Source organism: Tenrec ecaudatus, chromosome 17 (assembly GCF_050624435.1).
Source record: "Tenrec ecaudatus isolate mTenEca1 chromosome 17, mTenEca1.hap1, whole genome shotgun sequence".
NCBI lineage: Eukaryota > Metazoa > Chordata > Mammalia > Afrosoricida > Tenrecidae > Tenrec > Tenrec ecaudatus.
The window spans coordinates 68,915,035-68,935,664 of record NC_134546.1 but is presented as its reverse complement, the minus strand read 5'-3'; the positions used below and the strand labels follow the sequence as shown (position 1 = coordinate 68,935,664).

Genomic DNA, 20,630 nt, shown 5'->3' with positions numbered 1-20,630 from the left:
GAAGCCAAAGCGGGTGAACAAGTAAATGTGGTGAAGAAAGCTGATGGAGCTTGGCTATCAAAAGAGATAGTGACTGGGGTCTTAAAGGCTTGAAGATAAACAAGTGCCCATCTAGCTCAGAAACAACACAGCCCATATGGAAGAACACACCAGCCTGTGTGATCACGTGGTCCTAAAGGGATCATTTATCAGGCATCAAAGAACAAAAAATCATATCATTGGCTTCACACCTCCATGATACGATCACCAAAGACAAACGGGTGCATAATCAAATGTGGCAAAGAAAGCTGATGGTGCCCGGCTATCAAAACAGATAGTGTCTGGGGTCTTAAAGGCTTGAAGGTGAACAAGCAGCCATCTAGCTCAGAAGCAATAAAGTCCACATGGGAAAAGTACACCAGCCTGTGCGATCATGAGGTGCCAAATTGATCAGGGACAAGATATCATCAAAAAAAAAAAAATCTTACCATAGTGAATAAAGGGGGAAGTGCAGAGTGGAGACCCAAAGCCCATTTGTCGGCCACTAGAGATCCCCTCATAGAGGGGTTTAGGAGAGGAGATGGGTCAGTCAGGATGCGATGTAGTGGCGATGAAGAGTACAGCTTTCCCCCCATGTCCTGGATGCTTCCTCCCCCCCCACTACCATGATCCGAATTCTAACTTAAGGGACTAGATGGGGCAGAGGTTGTGCACTGGTGCATGTGGGAGCTGGAGGCACGGGGAGTCTGGGGTGGATGATGTCTTCAGGGCCAGGGGTGTGAGGGGCGATACTGGGAGAGTAGAGGGTGAGTGGGTTGGGAAGGGGGAACTGATTACAAGGATCCATATGTGACCTCCTCCCTGGGAGACGGACGGCAGAGAAGGCAGGGAAAGAAGACTCCGGATAGGGCAAGATATGACAAAATAACAATCTATAATTTATTAAGGGCTCATGAGGGAGGGGGTAGTGGGGAGGGATGGGAAAAGGAAAAAGAGGACCTGATGCAAAGGGCTTAAGTGGAGTGCAAATGCTTTGAAAATGATTAGGGCAAAGAATGTACGGATGTGCTTTATGCAATTGATGTATGTATATGTATGGATTGTGATAAGAGTTGTATGTGCCCCTAATGAAATGTAAAAAAAACCCAACCACAACAGGAAATCCACCCTGATAGTCAACCAGCACTGACATCAGACGCTGGTTCTTGTGCTCACTGGATCCTGAGTGCCTCCTTCAACAGCACAGTCCTCTCCCTGCAGGGAGGTTTGTGCCTGGACTCACAGTGACTCCCCCGTACTTTCAGTTCATCCTGCTTCTAGGGATGGCCAATCAGTTCTTCATGGAGCATAGGTCTTTGTGCCACCATCAGGTTAAATTGTGCAACCCACTGAAAGCCCTCCCCTGGAAACTGACACACATTGGACACACCAGTTGTTACTGAAAGTGAGTACAGAGCCTGAAAGGGAGAATTCCAGAGACCACCAAGGCTTACTCAAGTCTCCCCTAGATTCCATCAGATTTGTGTTTACATATAGGGGAGGAAAATGAAACTAAATAAAATAAGAATCAAGTCAACAAACTCAATTACTCCATATTGTTATGTTAATTCTAGCTCATAGTGTCCCTGAAAGACAGAGTAGAAATCCTTATGGTTTTCTACACTGCAAATCTTTAAGAAAGTAAGCAGCTTCATCTGCCTTCCTCATAGTAGTTGATGTGATTAAACCACTCACTCTGCTATCAGTATATGAGATGAGAAAAATTAGATTGTACTGACATTCTCTAAAAAATATCCTGATAAGAACACAGGAGATGGATCCGTATGCGAGAGAAGAATGTACAGCAGTAGTCAACATCTTTGACTCTGTGGAGGGTAGCAAGAAATAATAGTAACATGGTAAGTATATATACAATTACTGTCCCTGAAAAATCATTGAGGACAATGTCAAATGGGAATCTAATTTGCTGAGATAACTAACTCCAAAAACAAACTGAAAATTTATCTTTGAAAAGAATTAAAGAGAGAAGAGTGACAAGATCTTCAGGAAATATAATGAAAGTCCTAAGCAAACAAGAGCAGGATATTGTTTGGAAACAAAATGTGAAATTATCACCTATGAGAATATCACTAATGAGGAAACATTTCTTTCAATCTCATAAATAAAAGACATCCTATATATCAATGTATCTTACTAGAAAATATGAACATGTTTTCATATATAAACATATAACAGCACAATCAAATCTAAGAATGTCATTCCAACACAATGAGCATAATGAGAAAAGGCAGAAACATTGCTTCTGAAATCTACCACAAGGTCTGTACATAAGACAGAGTTCTAAGGGCTAGCCCAAGCCAGGTGGAAGAAGAACAAAGCACAAACATTTGTCTATGAGAAAGAAGGTGGTTCTCTAATGGGTGATTTTGTATTGAGGCAACCTGGTCAACTTACTGAGCATCTGCTGGATTACAGTGACATTTAAGAAAGTTTTTTCTACCTCTCATTTTTTGTCCCTTCTCTCAAGGTAAGATTTGCATCTTAGCTGAGTGATCTTCCAGCCTCCATGGTCTTCTCTGAACTTTCTCTTTTACAAACATTTTCCCCAGTGAAAGGTATGCACTTAATAAACCTTGGTCTTTGCAACATGGGGCTGAGGTGAGCATTTATTTTTTGAGGATATGAACACACTTGCATTAACAATTATGTTATACAGGGTTCTCCAGAGAAACAAAACCATAATGCTAATAATTATATATATACATAGAGAGAGATAGATAACATAAGAAATAAATAATCTATAAAGCAGTACAAATGGCTTAGTGCACCTCACTCCCATGAGACAGCTGTGAGATAGTGGCAGTACTTCTAATCCTGAGGGCCGCCAGGTCATCCTCTGTAGAGTAATTCAGGCTGTCCGGCCACAGGCAGCAAACAGCAAGGCAGGTAGGTCACCAACAGTCAGCCAGATGACAGGGTCCAACAGCTCAAGAGCTGTATATTCCAAAAGTGTGGCGGAGCTGGTCTTGAAGATACCTCAAATTACAGCGACACAGTCGATGGGATAGGTATCCCACAGGTAGTGTAGATTACAAATTAAGGCACAGAACAAGCAAGGCAGCAGCACACTGGTCTAATGATCAAAGAGCAAGAAACAAGAAAGGCGAGGCTCACCAAGCCATTTATCTCTCTGCTCTTTAATTAATCCCACATGTGTTTATCAGCCAGGTTGGAACAATAAATTAACTACCTCAAGAGTGTAGGACGATAGACCTATGATTATTTGCTGCCATGTGAAGAGATTGGGTACAGTATCTAAAATTGAACATATGCAAACATGTTTTCATAAATGAGACATTCAATTTCATAAACTTGATAATGTATCATTGAAGAGAGTCATTGTGGTGGTTTAACATGGTTAAACTTGTTGACAGGGATGCTCGAAGGGCTTTCCTCAATTGAATATTATTTTACTCATTGTATTATCGTACTCATTATATGTGCAAAAATATACTCATATTTTGTAGCCAAAGAATGTGAGGATAAAAAGTTACCCACAGATTTTCTTAATTCCAATAAATGTAAGCTTGAGAAAATATTATCCAGAAATCAATCTTCTTCAAAATTTTCAAACTGGGCACTGGTATGCATTGACTAAAAACTTTCTTGAACAGGCCAATAATATTGATACAACTAAAATATTTTATCTCTAATTTGGAAAGTCTTGTTCTAATATGGAAACTGTACAGATGAAAATGTGTGCTTTACTGAAAATGTGCAATTTGCTACATTTTTAAATAGAAAACTCCACAATATTTACATGTTACTTACTTATTTTATACCTTATAAATAAACATACTCATTTTTCCCAGCAAAAAGTATCAGATAACCCCTAGACACCGTCAACCAGGTTTTTTGCCATTAACTGTGAATGCAAAATCACTTACCATCCGTTGTGAATCCATTGCATTAAAATATCCTCAAATGAGTAATACATTAAAAATATATAATTAAACCAATACCTTTATATTTGTTTTTTTAATCATTTTATTTGGACTCATACAACTTTTAATCACAATCCACACATACATCAATTGTGCAAAGCATATTTGTACATTCGTTGCCCTCTTCATTCTCAAAACATATGTTCTCCAATTCAGCCCCTGGCATCAGCTCCTCATTTTCCCCCTCCCTCCCCACCTCCCTCATGAACCCTTGATAATTTAAAAATTATTATTTTGTCATATCTTATACTGTCCAAGTCTCCGTTCACCCACTTTTCTGTTGTATATCCCACAGGGAGGAGGTTATATGTAGACTCCTGGAATCGGTTCCCCCTTTCCACCCCCACTCCCTCCCCTCTCCCAGTATCACCACACTCACCACTGGTCCTGAAGCGATCATCCGCCCTGGATTCCCTGTGTTTCCAGTTCCTATCTCTACTAGTGTACGTCCTCTGGTCTAGCCAGATTTGTAAAGTAGAATTGGGATTATGATAGTGTGCGTTGGGCGCAGGGGAGGTGGGGAGGGAAGAATTTGGAACTAGAGGAAAGTTATATGGTTCATTGTTGCTACACTGCACCCTGACTGGCTTGTCGCCTCCCCTTGACCCTTCCATAAGGGTATCATAAGTTGCCTACCGATGGGCTTTGTGTCCCCACTCTGCACTCCCCCTCATTCACAATGACAGGATATTTTGTTCTTTGATGTCTGCTACCTCATCCCTTCGACAACTCGTGATCACACAAGCTAGTGTACTTCTTCCATGTGAGCTTTGTTGCTTCTGAGCTAGATTGCCACTTGTTTATCTTCAAGCCTTTAAGACCCCATATAGTCAATTGGTTTTCATTGGTCATTATGCTCTGCCACAATGTTATAGTGCCCTGTGAGTACGCATAAATTAAAATCGTGTAGTTTTAAGCAGTTAAAACCTGGAGAGAAAACATTTTTAAAACGTAAAGAATGATCATGGTTGATCAATGAAGAGTAAAGTTAGCCAAAGAGGTAATTTACTAATGAACAAACCTGGTCTGATAATTGAGATGAACAGAAAAAGTGTCATCAAGTATTACATTTTCTAATGGAGCAAATCCAGAGAATACAATGGCAGGCTGTGGGCTGTAAGTGTGCCCTCCTTTGATGTTAAATATCATCCCATTGTCTCTTATTTTCCTTCGGGTTCCCCATTCTCTTTAGGTTAAGTTCTTACTTGCTACCATTTAAATGAATATTTGCCTGTGTGCATCTGTGTGTTTGTGCACGTGTGTGCATGTGTATGTGTGAGCAAAGATGTTTTGGAGCTCCCAAGCATTAGCTAAGAATGCCTCCCTACAGCAACTTAGAGCAATCTACCTAGGGTCTAATGTGCCTTCAGCTGGACTAAACCAAGAATGGCTACATTATGTTGATTTACTAATCATGCTGAAGTAATTACAGGTGATTGTGATTTAACTGCTTTATTTCCCAGCTCACTCTCTGGACCCAGTGAGGCTGATAATTAAAGGTGCTGAAATTGGGGTGGATCGATCTCAGATCAGGCTGTGCTGTGTGGAAAGACAGTGGATCATCCGTGCTTGGATGTTTTGTGTGTCCTAAAGGTAAGAGACCCTGGAACCTGAGCAGGGGGACCTCTCTTAAGACAGGTACTCTCCGCCAGTAGACCTGTAAGACAGGCTCAGGGAGGAACAATGCGTTTGCCTCTGTAAGTCCCTCGGGTTGAACTCAAAGGTATTAATTTCCAGGCCAGCACCAGAGAGAGCTTGGTCTGCTGTTGTTATCAGGAGTAACTCTTTGAGGACTTAGGTCTTCAGAAGTGAAGAGCCCAGTGTGCTGTGAGTGGGGGTTCCTGGCACTGGACACACAGGGTGCCCCTGGAATTGATGCCTTTCCAGCTTGGGGGTGAAGATAGAGTTCCTACTTGCAGTATGTCTTGTGAGCTTAAGATGTTAGCTCACGAGGCTCTCCAAGAGACATGGACCCAAATATTTTAGGGTTGCCAGCTCTCACTATTAAAGGGGGTGTGCAAATTCTTCCTCTGAGTCTTTTTTCTTAGGGCTGAGAGAAAGGCCAAGATCAATTTTGAAAAGTGGAGTCATGGGTTCCAATGTAAGTACCTTTAATTTGATACCTCCTCCATCTCTGGTGACACAAGTGTCCCCTGGAAATGAGGGGAACAAGGGGGTCGATGACAGAATAACCAGTAATTAATTCATTTTATTTAACTTGGGTTTCACCGTATCCTCCAGGGATAAACTAGGTTAAATAGTGATCTACAAATTAGTGAATAAGTACTATTGCACCCTCAGGCATCTTGCTTATTGGGTAACATCCCTACATATATTAGAAAAGACTCCTTGAGACCAAGACACAAAGATCAGAGATCAACAAGGGGTCCGTGATAGCCCTTGACCATGATGTTGCTTGTCATATTTAAACTCTATATAACACTTCTTTATTTTTCTAAGTTCCTTGAACCAGATTCAAATGACTTAAAATTAACTGAAAATATTTTTGTGATTCTTAGTTTTGCCTGCCAACCTACTCAAGTTATTATTGTTTGTGTAAAATCTGAGAGAGAAAAAAGCTCCACACACATAATTAGCAAGATGAGTTTTTGATGGATTAGATTTAGGGTTCTGTTTAGGCTTGTAGTGTATTAGACTCAGAGTTTGTATTTAAGAATAGAACCTACATCCTGGGATTAATCAGTGTTCCAGGTTCAAGAACAATTACTGAGGAATAGAAATAGGAATTAAGTGTCGTGAGTCAGATGTTCATGGACATATTAAAGGGCTTTATGTTTTGAAGGTTTAATGCCTAACATATTGTATTTGCAGTTGATTAGGGGCTTATGTGTTAAGGTATAAGGATGTAGAGCTAAAATTTTAAGATTCTTGTTTTTGGAGTTGGGTTTCTGAATTTGAGATTTAGGATCATGAAGTTAGGTTTAAGGTTATAAGATAAAGTCAACCCTTTGACCTGATTTTAAAACTGGGATAAATGCATTATAAGGTTAAGAGAGTATGGTGGTAGGATTGGTTAAGCATGTTAAGACTGCTGTGGGTATTGGGATGCTCAGGGTGTTAGTAGAAGTTCTGGTGGTAAGGGGCTTTTTCATGTACTTAGGGGGTCAGTGCTTTAGGAAGTTGTTAGTAAGGACGTTCAGTATGTTAATGTGTAAGGGTTAATGGTTTGGCAGTTGGAGATTAGCTGTTAATGGTTAGAGAGTTCAATGCCAAAAATTATTTTTGTGTGTTGAAATGTAGCCTACAACTTTTAAAATATTTAGTAGCTGTAGCATTTATGGTATATTTGGAATCTGTTATGTAAAATATCATTAATTTATGATGATTAGAGGAATTAGTATTTCTTCTCTTTGGAAGCCTCTTTTCTTCCTTTTAAAAAGTATTCCTTTTATGATTGGTCTATATAGAAAATACTGTAGAATTTTTAATACGGAATTGAAAGTGGAAATGTATGTTTGTCCTGTTTCTTAAGTGGGGTGTTTTTTTAAATGAGTATATTAGCATATTTAACCTTACCTGTTTCATGTTACAGTTGTAGTTTTTTTTTTAATGAAATGCCTTTGACTTTTTAAAACTAAATTAATTTATTGGGGCTCTTAAATCTCCTATTACAATCCACACATCAATTATAGCTTGCATATTTGTATATACATTGCCATCATCATTTTCAAAATATTTTCTTTCTACTTGAGTCCTTGGTATCAGCTCGTCTTTTTTTCCTCCCTCCACCACCTTTCTACCCTCGTGACCACTTGATGCATTTTAATTATTATTTTTTTCATATCTTACACAATCTGCTATTTTCCTTCACCCACTTCCTGTTGTTCATTCCCCCTGGGGGAGTGTTATACGATGATCTTTGCAATCGGTTCCCCTTTCTCCCCCTTGTGGCCCCACCTTTCCCCTACCTTCATGGTATCATTACTCCCATTATTGTTCTGAAGGGTTTATCTCTCCTAGATTCCATGTGCTATATTGAGAGCTCTTATCTGTACCAGTGTACATGCTCTGGTCCAGCCAAATTTGTAATGTAAAACTGGGGTCATGATAGTGAGGTGGAGCAAGCTTTAAAGAACTAAAGGAATGTTATGTGTTCCATAGGTGCGGTACTGTACCCTGGGTGGCTCATCCTTTCCTTGTGACCCTTCTGTGAGAGAATGTCCAGTTGTCTACAGATGGGTTTTGGGTCTCCAATATGACATTCTTTGTTCCCATTGATATGATTGTTTGTTTGGGGTCTTCTGATGCCTGATACCTGATCCCATGAACACCTCGTGATCACACAGGCTGGTGTGCTTCTTCCATGTGGGCTTTGTTGCTTCTCAGATAGATGGCCTTTTGTTTAACTTCAAGCCTCTAAGATTCCAGACGCTATATCTTTTGATAGCCAGGCACCACCAGCTTTCTTCACCACATTTGCTTATATACCCTTTTTGACTCAAGCAATTCTGCTGGGAAGATGAGAATCACAGAATGCCAGGTTATTAGTTTGCATTGAGGGAGGATTTGAGTAGAGGCCCAATGCCTTTGATTTTTAAATATTTCTATTTTGTTTTCTGTGCCTACTTAGACAGTTGACCCTCTTCTGTCTGTCAATGGGTTTATTACAGTGCTAATTTTATCATGTAAAATATGCTCTGGGACAAATTTCAATTCACCATGGTATATAATCATTTTAGTATGTTGTCTGAATCTGTTCCAAATAGTTTAAAGAAATGTTAGTGTATATCCATTATCAGTATTGGGCTACAGTTTTCTTGCAGTATCATTATCTGATATTGGTGTCAGAGTATTTACTGGTCTGATAGAAAGTATTGGTAACCAAGGACTCAAGTAGAAAGAAAATGTTTTGAGAATGATGATGGCAACAACTGTACTAATGTGCTTGATACAGTGGATGTATGTTATGGATTGTGGTAAGAGTTTTATGAGTCCTCAATAAAATGATTTTTAAAAAAGAAAGTATTGAAGCAGTGGTAAGTGTTCTCTCACACCATTGTTATATCTACACTCAATAACTTGAACTTAAACTACCAAACAGTAAAGCACTGTTTATTCATACCATCTCAGTACTCTGTATTAAGCTTTAATCTATGGTCTGATTATGCTAGAAGTTTCTCCTGGAATTTTACTTCAATTCAATTGATTATAGCCCTTGCAAGAAACCTAAAACTCATCCAACTACCATTGATCCCATGTACTGGCTGTACACTCTGATCTTCCAGCTGACTCCTCATTTTAGAGGACTACATGATTTACACTCCCCTTGCCAGGAAAATAGTCATTAACACCTAAGTTATTGTGTGATGCCCGCAAAACAGAGCCCCAGCTTGGGAAAATACTCTGCCATATGACATGCTGTATGTATCTTAGAAAATGTACTACAGCTCACCTCCAGAAGAATGTTATAAATCAATGAGGGGCAGCAATTTCTCAGTGATTTTTGCATCACCTTGGTTTTGCATCACCTTGATTTTATTATGTTTTTTTTAATTAAAACAAAACCCATTCTTTTTTTTTTTCAAGGAAAACTTGAGTTGCTTTATTTAGCTTCCCATTTCTGGGAGGCTCAAGAATTAGGATTATTCTGGACAACAGAAGACAACAAGACCATGCTTACAGAGCTCGTTCTGCCATTCCTGTCTGTAGGACCGCCGTTTGTCGCCCTCCCTGTGACATGGTGTACACATCTGATGGTCAAAGTACAGTACACTCTACAACCGAGCACCACGTTCTGTAACTCAACAAGCAAAGGGAGCACACGCAACTTCAGCATGTGGCAGTATTTTTTTGGAGAGGAAAAAAGGTAACTAAATTGGGTTTCAATTAACACTATTAAATCACATCTAATATTTGATACTACATGATTCAATACAGCTATACAATTTTACAAAATGTGTTAACATCAAAGAATACAACCGAAATTAAGATAGCAAACAAAAACTATATAACATTTTTTGTACAGGAAAATACTTTTGAAGTATGCATGTAACTGCCCATTCTTTTAAAGAAAATATACTGCAAGCAAAGTTATCACCCTCCAGAAAAATCACACAGCATATCCCCCAAAAGTGTACAATATGCACACTTGGAGAATACAAAATTTAAAAAAATTATAAGCAACAGGTGAGATCCATATTTACAAAAATATGAAAAGAAGTCCCGTTTTTAGCACTGTCGTATAACAAATTGTCTTTTGATGCGAAGTTCATGAACTGTTCACCTGCTGGGAGCACACTTTACAAAAACACTGTGTTTTTGAAACGATATTACGGAGCAAGATAGGGTATCTTAGCAATGTCATCTTAATAAAGTTTGTGTTTTTTAAATGTTTACTACTTTATCAAAACATGTCCCTTAGGTGTGTAGAATTCATTTTAAAAATTCTTTCCAGGAAACAATATACAAAGGAGAGGCGCGTTGTCTTCCAGTCACTTCTGGAAGAGGCTTCTGGGGCTGAGGAGAAGCTTCCTTCTCACGGGGTCTCACTGGTTGTTTTTGGCCTTAGCATATATTAAGATGTGAAATTTCAGGTTAGTCGACTCAGCAACCTTCTTGTTCACCTAGGGCCTGTCTCCTGTGTGGATCTGCACGTCTGTGCACAAATTGAAGTCCAGAGAAACTGCTTCCCACAGCCTTCGAACGTGCACTGAAAGGGCTTGTCTCCAGTACGAAGCAGTTGGTGTCGTCTGGCTTTGAGCGCTCGACAAAAGCCTTGCTGCACTCGGCACAGACGTGGATGTGGGCCGTGGGTGTGCAGGTGCCTCCTCCTGGCTGAGGTGTCCCTGAGCACCTTCAGGCAGCCTTTGTGAGGGCAAGCTATTGTTCTCAGAGCATCAGCTTCTTGAATTTTTCTTGGCTTCATTCTGGCAAATTCTGCCAGCTGTTTGGGGTCTGAGAGGTCGATGCCGGGGTTCCCTCCGGGCGGGAACATCTTTCCCGTCATGTACTCCGATTAGTCAGGAGGGGAGTTCTCCCCAATGATCTGCTCCCCAGCCAGTCTCATGGTCAAGACGTTTTTTTTCATCTGACGACCATAGGGTGACGGAGAACTGGTCCTCCAGCATCTTGATTGATCTGCACCAGCTCATGCTCCCACTTCTTGTTGCCCGGGTCGCCCCCGCCGGTGCCGCCGCCCGACCAGAGCTGTCGCTACTGCCGCTCTTGCTGCCGCCTCCACGGTGACCAGGGTCTGCTTGATGTAGTCATCGCCGTTGTCCTCTTCGACAGCGCTGGAACTGGGATGGGGATCTGGCCCTCGAAGCCTTCCACGGCGCCGACCACCAACTCACGCGTCTGCACCAGGATCGCCTCCTGGTGGTGGTGCACCTGGCAAGGGTCGACGGTGACTGGCGGCTGTAGCGCGATCATGGGCGGGTGGTGGTGGTGGTAGCCAGTGTGCCCATGGCCGCCCCCGCCACCGCGGTCGCCCACAACCGTGGTCTCGATGGTCTCCACCGGGATGGTCTCCACCTCGATCTCATGCAGCTCCATGATCTCGGCTGGCATCTCCGGGCGGTCAATGGCGCTGTAGAGGGTGTCGCCCAAGGTAATGGCTCCAGGCTCCAGACTGTACCAGGAGGCGTCCCGCAGCGGGGAAGGAAGGCAAAGGGAAGAAGGCAGTGAGTGGGCAGGGCCCATTCCTTCTTTTAAACTAGAACTTAAATTCCAGTGAATGTCTCCTGAGCTTTTGGGCATTTGAGGGCATGGAAATAACTTTTGTAAACATAACTATTTAGCATTTTGTGCTCTCCTTGGGTGTTGATTAGTAATTTCTGAGGCTCTTGTTGTTGATAGGTCTGATAGAGTCCATTCCATCTTACAGGGACCCTGTGCACAAGGGAATGAAACTCGGCCCACCCCTGCAGCATCCTCACAGTTTAGGATGAACCGATTGCTTCAGTCACTGTGTCAATCCATGTAGTTGAGGCATTCCTATTTTTCACTGCCACTTTACTTTACCAAACAAAACATCCTTCTCCACGGACTGGTCACTTCTGACAACATGTCCAAAGTATTTTCTGTGAACTCTCACCTCCTACCCTCTAACTAGCACCCTGACCTTACTTCTGCCAAGACAGATTTGTTTGTCTATTTGAAGGCCCCTGCACTGCAATTCAACCACATTGATTCTTCTTATTTCTCCCTTATTCGATGTCCCACTTCTATATGCATATGCGGTAATTGGCAATGCCATGGTTTGGGTCAGATAAACCTAGTCCTCAAAGTAGCATCATTGCTTTGCAACACTCTAAAAGGCCTTGTTAGGTGGATTTATCCAGTATAATATATCTATTGACCTATTGAATTTATTATCACTTTTTAGTTGTTTTGTAATTTTCCATAAGCTAACAGTCTTTCCAGAAGAAGTTAATATTTAGTCAAGTTTACATTAAGAATATTGATCAAGAAGGGACCTGGAAGCCCACCTTCCTCTGAAACCAACCTGTCTCAGAGCCCTGAGCAGGAAGGCTGTCCTTAAGACCTAGAGGAATGATGACGTGGCAATTCCAGAAATGCATGGTGACTGGGCATAAGAGAGTCTAAAACAAAGTGTGCATCTGTCTATTAGCATGACTTGCAGATCAGTTTTAGAGGGGCCCTAACCCTCACCCTTTATCCTATAACTGCAACCTCACACGCCTCAGCCTTCAGAAACAACCTGGGGGTTACAAAAGGGCGGTGCCAATGACGTCCAACTAGTCATTCAGACTAATGCTGCCCTCCTTCATCAAACATAGCCTTTCCCCACCACACTCATTTTGGTTTCCTCCCTCCAAGTTCCTGGTTAAGCATGTTTCACAAGCTCCAGCCCAGATACTAGCTAATCCAGTCTCCCTATAAGACCAAGACTATGGATGGGATATCCTAGAACGCAAGGCAATAAGCCCTCTCCCAGTTTGTGTTGTTTGTCATCTGTCAACATTACTTAGAGAGCTTGAAACCCATGCTCTAGTCCAAGATTACGTCTCTTTCCTTAATCCATCTCATGTGTTTTTTTAAAAAAGATAGTTTTATTGGGGACTCGTAACAATCCATACTTGGATTGTATCAAGAATATTTGTACATATATTTCCATCATTCATTTCTAAACATTTACTTTCCATTGAGACCTTGGTATCATCTCCTTTTATCCCCTTTCTTCCTCTCCCCCACCCATCACCCCTTGATAAATATTAAATTATTGTTATTGTCGTATCTTACACTGACTGCTATATCTCTTCCCCCATGGTTTCTGTGTTTCTCCCCGGGGTGTGTGTGTGTGTGTGTGTGTGTGTGTGTGTGTGGTTATGTGTCTATTATTGTGATTGGATCTCCTTCCTCCCCTCCCCTCCCTGCCTTTCGCCCGCCTCCCCTACTGTTATCAATACTCCCATTCCTGTTCCTGGATTCAGGAAGTGTTCTTGCATTGAGGGAGGGCTTGAGCAGAGTCCCAAAGTCCATCTACTCTCTTAGTGTATTGCCTTATAAATATATGCATGTAGGTCAAGACCTCTAGTTTCAGAATTAATGTATTTACATATGTACAGACCTATGCTTATACCACTATCCACAGCTTTGCTTCCTAGATCTTTCTTCTGTTTCCTTCTACCTTCCTCCTTACCCCACCATCATGCTTGTCCTTCTTCCACCTATTAGTAATTCCTCTCAATTAGATTGCTGTTTCTCCATCTGCTGTCTAAAAGTGGTCATAACCCCAGGCTTGCAGAGACCCTCTGAGAGCTAGTCACAAGACCTCACCCTGTGTTAGGGTCTCGTCCAGCGAGACCCTCACGCAGTGACCCGGAGGGGCAATGAACCTGGATGGGAAAAAGAAAGAGAGACATGGGGCAAGACAAGTGCTGATCAAGCCCGTTTATTTTGCCAAAACTCTGGGTATATATTCACAACAGAGAAGGAAGTGGGAGGCACATATTCCAATGAAGCACATTGTGTAACAACCGCACACTGTACAACAACCAGTCACATGTTCCCAATAAGGTACAAAGGGTGCGCAACAGTACTGAAAGACATCGTGGTGATGTACGGGTGAACTTATCACTATGTTCCTAATATGGTGTATCTGCAGTTCAATGGGTGCTCAGTACTTTGACTAATGGCAACAAGGTCAGTTATCGGAACTGCTCATGCTACAGTAGCTTGGAATGTGGGGGCGAAGTTAGGCAGGAAACAAAGCCTTGCTGTTACAAAGCGGCTAAGTTTCTGCTACGTGTCTGAGGCCAGGGTCTTAATGGCTATCGGCTCCCAACAGGTCCTCCTTTTTTGTTTTATGTATTTAGAAAATGAGAGATTCCCTTAGGGAGTTGTGCCTGTCTTAGGTTGCCAGGTGCGGCTCTGACCCTTACCCGTCTTCGGCTTCTGTGAACGCATCTTATCCACCTTGGGTGGAGGCGAACCAAGGCCTGTCTTAGGTTGGTGTCAGGGGCACCCAGTCTTACCCGTCATTGGCTATCCAACTCATCTCATAAGGGCGGAGGGTCTTACCGGTGACGCATACTCATCGTCAGATACCGAGCCACCCCGACTAATCATCTCAAGGCGATGGTAATGGACCTTATGGGCTTAGCCTGGATGGCCTCTATTTGTTGTTTGATAAAAGACATAAGTTTGTTAAAGATGACGGGCCCCAATGAAATTACAACAAGCAAAACAATTACCGGCCCTATAAAGGGGGCAAGAAATGAAAATAACTGCGAAGACCACCAAATCATTGAGTTGAGCGAACTTGGGGGCGGGCGTCTGAAATTAAGTAATTCCTTACTGATCTTATTGAGATTGTTCACCCGTTCCTCAACTAATCCAGATTCATTAATATAGAAACAACATTCTTCTTATAAAAACAGACAAGTACCCCTCTTTTCAGCTGTAATAAGGTCCAGTGTGCGCCGATTTTGCAAAGCAACTTGAGCTAAAGAGTTGATTTGTCATTGGAGAGACGCCAGAGACTGTGCAGAGTCATCCAGAGCTTCTTGAAGGCGGGTTGCCAGATCGTTGGTGGCGGTGATAGAATGTCCAAGTGCTCCTCCTCCAAAACCAACAGCGGTGACAGAGAAGGCCAATGAAAGGCCCATTAACACAGGGAGAAAAATAGCTCTTTTTGACTTGGAAAGGGGGTGAGGAGAAATTTTAGATTGATATTTAGCGGTGGTATAAACAGTTAATTGGGGCACCAGAGTAACAGGCATACACCATAAGGAAGACGGAAGGGAAGCATTCAAATGTTTTGTGAGGGTATGATTACACCAAAAGAAGAAAACATTGGGCGCAACTGCTTCTTTTGTGAGAGTGAGAGAGTTATTACAAAGAGAAGAGGACGGTGCGGAGTAACAAAACAGAACTTGGGTTGTGCCAGGAGGTAAATAAAGGGGAACATCATTGACAATTATAGGAGTTTGGGGAGGCGGGGTGGTGTTGGTATTACTAAAAATAGGGTTGGAGGTTGGGACTGCAGCAAGCGATTGCTGCGATTCTGATTCCAAGACAAGAGGTGAAGGTCCACATCTGTGAGTAGAAGGGTCTTCGGGCTAACGTATATTTGTTGAACCTGTAAAGACACAAAAAGAGAACTATCTCTCAGGGGGTTGACTCCTCCCTGGAGGGCATTACTTCAGGTTTATGGTCCATTTGTCTGACCAGTCTTTCTGGTAGCCATCTTGCTGCATTGTGCTCTTGAGAATAAATACAAACTGAGCCTCTTCCCCAGATAAGAACTGGGTCCGGTCCGTGCCATGAATTGTTTATAGGATCTTTCCATTTTGCCATGGCAAATTGTGAGTTAGATATAGGGTGCCAAAACCGATCTGCAGCTGATTTTCTCGAATCATCAAGGCGTAAGAAATTGAGTAAAAATAAGGCATGATTACGAAAGCTCCGGGGGGTACCTTTTGTAGGGTACCATTGTCCTGTTTTTATTTTTTCAATACTGAGTTTTATTGTTAAGTTTGATCTTTCCACTACCCCCTGGCCTTGGGAATTGTACGGGATGCCAGTAACATGCTTTATAAAGAGTTTGGAACAAAATTCTTGAAAGGCTGCAGAGGTGTAACCAGGGCCATTGTCTGTTTTTATTTGCTTAGGGGCCCCAAGTATAGAGAAACAGTGTAAAAGGTGAGCTATAACATGTTTGGTGGCATCTCCTGTTTGGAGGGAGGCCACTATAAAGCCACTAAAGGTGTCCACGCACACGTGAACATATTTTAAATTGCCAAACTCAGAAAGGTTGGTTACATCCATTTGCCAGATATCATTTGGCACCAATCCTTTAGGATTGACTCCCAAGTGCGGTACCGGGAAATGGGTTACACAGTTGGAGCATTGTTTTACTATTTGTCTAGCTTGTTCCCTGGTTATTTTATACATTAGGCTAATGATCGAGCATCAATAATGTGTAAGGAATGGGCGGCGCGAGCTTTTTCAATGTTATCTGTGGAGGCAAAGGCGACAAAACGGGTGGCCACATCAACAACTCCGTTGCCTTGGGATAAGGGACCAGGGAGGCCTGGATGGGCTCTAATATGACCAATGAAAAAGGGGGCTGTCCTGGCATGAATTGTTTTCTGACACTCCAGGAACATGGCCAAAGTTTCAGCAGTCTTTTTTATTTGAGGAGCAGTTTCCAGCAAAGGAATGGAATGTGCCAAATAAGCGCTATCAGTGTATATATTAAGGGGTTTGTCTGCAAATTGTGATAAAACGCACATAATAGCCTTGAGCTCAACCAACTGGGCTGAAACGCAGTCAGTTTGAATTTTTGTAATTATGCCATTTACACAAAAGGCTGAAATTCCTGTAGAGGATCCATCAGTGAAAATTAAAAATGCATCATTAAGAGGGTGTAAACTAGTAAGATTTGGAAAAATAAAAGCAAGGAGACAACAAAATTGAACTAATTTATTTGGGGGTAATGATTATCAATATTTCCTGTAAAGGATGCGCATGCAACGGGCCAGGAGTTAGTTTGCTGCATGAGCCAACCGACCTGTGGGAGGGTGTATGGCTGGATAACTTTAAAAGGTTCTAGGCCAAAATATTTAAGGCTTGTCTGGCGTCCTTGAATAATTAACTCGGCTACAGAATCATAATAAGGGAGTAAAACCTTGCGCGGTGAGGATGGTAAATGGATCCACATAAGGGGATTATTTTGCCACAATAGGCCAGTTGGGGTGGAGGGTGTGTTAAAAATTAATAAACTAAAAGGCATAGAATAATCTAAATTGGTTACAAATTGTTTGCTGATAGCCTCTTCAACTTTTCGTAGGGCTTGTAAAGCAGCAGGGGTGAAAAATCTAGGGGAATTTGGATGAGAATCTCCTTTGAGAAGGGCAAAAAGGGGCTTAAGTTCTCCTGTAGTGAGTTTTAAATAAGGCCTGAGCCAGTTAATATTGCCCAAGAGTTTTTGGAAATCATTAAGCGTAGACAGCTGGTCTCGGCGAAAAACTGCCTTTTGTGTGGTGATATTAGGCCAAAAATGTGAAAACCGAGATAAGTATAAGGATCTTGTAATTGGACTTTGTCTGGGGCAATGATAAGGCCAGAATTGGTCAATTGCCTTTTAAGGTGGCTAAAACACTGGAGAACCTCGCTATCCAGGGACCCCGCGAGAAGGATGTCATCCATATAATGGATAATATAAATATGTGGCCAGGTTTTGCGCACTTCGTGAAGAGCTGCGGCGACATATTTTTGACATAACATAGGGGAATTCGCCATTCCTTGTGGCAAGGTGGCCCACTGGTACCTTTTCATAGGTTCTTTGAAATTAATTGAGGAAAGGGAAAAGGCAAATCTTTTTTGTTCTTGTGGTGCAAGAGGAATGGAGAAAAAGCAGTCTTTGAGGTCAATAATTACCTTGTAATAACCATGAGGAATAGCGACTGGAGAGGGAAGCCCAGGTTGGAGCGCCCCCATAAGGTGCATGGTGGCATTGACAATCCTAAGATCTTATAAAAGTCGCCACTTTCCAGATTTTTTACGTATAACAAAAATAGGAGTATTCCAGGAGGAGGAGCTTTCTATTAAATGGCCTGCCCTCAGTTGTTCCTGCACTAGCACTTGAGCGGCATGAAGCTTTTCAGAACTCAGAGGCCATTGATCAACCCAGACAGGATTGTCAGACTTCCATATTATAGGGTCTGCGTGAGCCTGGGGTGCAGGTTTGTCAATGGCCGTTAGGAAAAATTCTGCGACCCAAGAACTAAGCGTCCTTCATGGGGAAAAATTGTTAGGGGCTGAGTGATACCCTGCTCATTTTTTCCCAGTCCACAGCCAGGTCGGAATCCCTGTTTAAACATTTGATGAGCAACAACGTCGTTGGGGCTGCACATTATAAGCTTCATTTGGGAAAGAATGTCTCGACCCCATAAATTAACAGGAATGCCTTTTATTTCAAAAGGCTTGACAATGCAAGTGTTTCCTTCAGGGTCTTTCCAGTGTAAATATTTAGAACTTTGCATGGTGTTGGCAGATTACCCGATACCCTGTAAATGACTTAAGGAGGGAGTAAGAGGCCAGGAAGCGGACCAACAATTGGAGGAGATTATGGAGGCATCAGCCCCAGTACCAAGAAGACCTTCAAATTGTTTGCCATCCAGGGTGAGTGTTAATAATGGCCGTTCAGGGGAAATTTGCTGGACCCAATAGGCATCAGAGGAGCCAAATTTGGAATTTCCTCTAGCAGGTCCCTGAACCGGGTTAGAAAAATTGACTAAAGGCGAAAGAACTAATTGTGCTATGCGGGACCCAGCAGGGAGTTCAAGAACTTGCTCTGATTTGACAAGGATTTGTATCTGTCCTGTATAGTCATTGTCAATAATGCCAGGAAAGACAAATAATCCACAGAGAGTAGAGCTGCCTCTACCTAAAATGGGGCCAAAAATCCCTTTGGCAGAGGACCGGAGGTGGTGGTGTTAACTACTTGAGTGCCCTGTTCAGGAGTTAATATTGTGTGGGAGGAGCAACAGAGTTCCAGTACTGCACTGCCTGTTGTTGCCTTTGAAAGGGAGGCAAGGCTTGTGGGTGAGATGCCAGGTGCTGGGTCTGAGGGAGTTGGTGGCCTTGAGGAACAAACCTGATAGCCCCAGGGATTTGTCTCGCAAAGGGGGCCCGGGGCTGGCCCCGCTCTGAGTTTCCCTGTACCGCAGAGTGAGGGGACAAAGGACTTCCTTGAAAATTGGCCTTGGATCTGCATTCAGAAGCCCAGTGAAAACCACTTTTGCAGCGAGGGCAGACGGTGGAAGGTCTCGGCCTTTCAGGGCGCGGAGCCCTAGGCGCTGGGCAGTCTCGGGAGATATGACCAGGCTGTTTACAGTTAAAGCAGGTTTTCTGAGCAAGCGCAGCAGGGCTTTGGATTAGACCTTGAAGAGCAGCTCCTATGGCTAGTCCAAGGTTATGTGAGGGACCAACTCCTGCGCAGTATTTTATAAAGTCAGAAATGTTGCCAGGGCGGCGGTGTGGGTGGAGAACATCCTGACAAATAGGGTTTGCATTTTCATAAGCAAGGTGTTTGATAAATTCACTTTCATTTTCATCTTTGCCAACAAGTCGCTCAGCCGCAGCCGTTAAACGGCTAATAAAATCACTATAGGGCTCCTCAGGCCCCTGCCGAATTTTTGCCAAAGAAGTGGTGGCGGAGCCCTTAGGGGGCAAGCGGCGCCAGGCCTTGAGGCCGGCCGTTTGAATTTGGGCAAGCAATCCGGGGGAGAATGGAGCCTGTTTGTTATTGGTGTCATAAGGAGCAAGGCCCTTTAGTTTTTGAATTGTCCAACGCTTTGCCGTCCCCTTAGCCTCGGCATTGCAGAGTGCAACCTCCTTGCAGGTTTCTGTATATTCTGATTTCCAAAGAACAAAATATCCTCCTGAGAGAACAGCACTGGCTAACATATACCAATCATTTGGAGTAAGCCACTTTTCAGTGAGGGACTCAAGGAGGGATATGGTATAAGGGGCTGTTGGGCCATAAAGGCACACAGCAGATTTTAACTCTTTTATGTACTTGAGGCTAATGCGGCGATATTGCTGATCTTTAGCGCTAGCCTCTTGCGGATTGTTAGTACTAACCTCCTCCTCCTCATCTCCACTATCTGTGCCTGATTGCTCATCAGAGTGATTTCCTTGTGTATCTGCTGCAGGTGAGTCATCACCATCTTGGTCGCTATCAATGCCTGTAGTTTCACTTTCGGCAGGCGCCCGCGATTTATAGCGGGTGACTGGGAATGCAAGCGTAATTTTAGAGGGCTTAAATTTGCCAAACCTTGGAGCCCGAGAGGCTGGCATTCTTTCTAACAGGGGGGCGGCGGCTCCCTGAGTACCGGGGCTCACAGGTCTAATTTCCAGGTGTTGCAAAACATTTTGTAAAGACTGGAAATCTTCGCAACACGTTTTCGTGGCTTCTTTTAAAAGTGCCCAATTATGAGGGGTGTGCGTGATAGGAGCTGAGGCGGCAGCGGCAGGAACAGGGTCATGCTTTCCCGGGATATTGTACGGCGGTGGCCGGCCAGAAAATCCCGATAAGGGAGGCCAATCGGGGTTATGATAACGCGCTGCCGCTTCTAAATCATCCCAATTAATTTCTGGGTCGGCGTTTCGTAGCGGATTTTGCGGGGCTAGAGTTTGTAAGGGCGCTTGCAA

At 42.9% G+C, this 20,630-nt stretch overlaps 1 pseudogene; it reads right to left on the bottom strand.

Moving 5' to 3' along the window:
- Positions 1–10,489: 10,489 nt before the first annotated feature.
- LOC142430481 (transcriptional repressor protein YY1 pseudogene) lies at positions 10,490–11,645 on the bottom strand (annotated as a pseudogene).
- Positions 11,646–20,630: the final 8,985 nt, after the last annotated feature.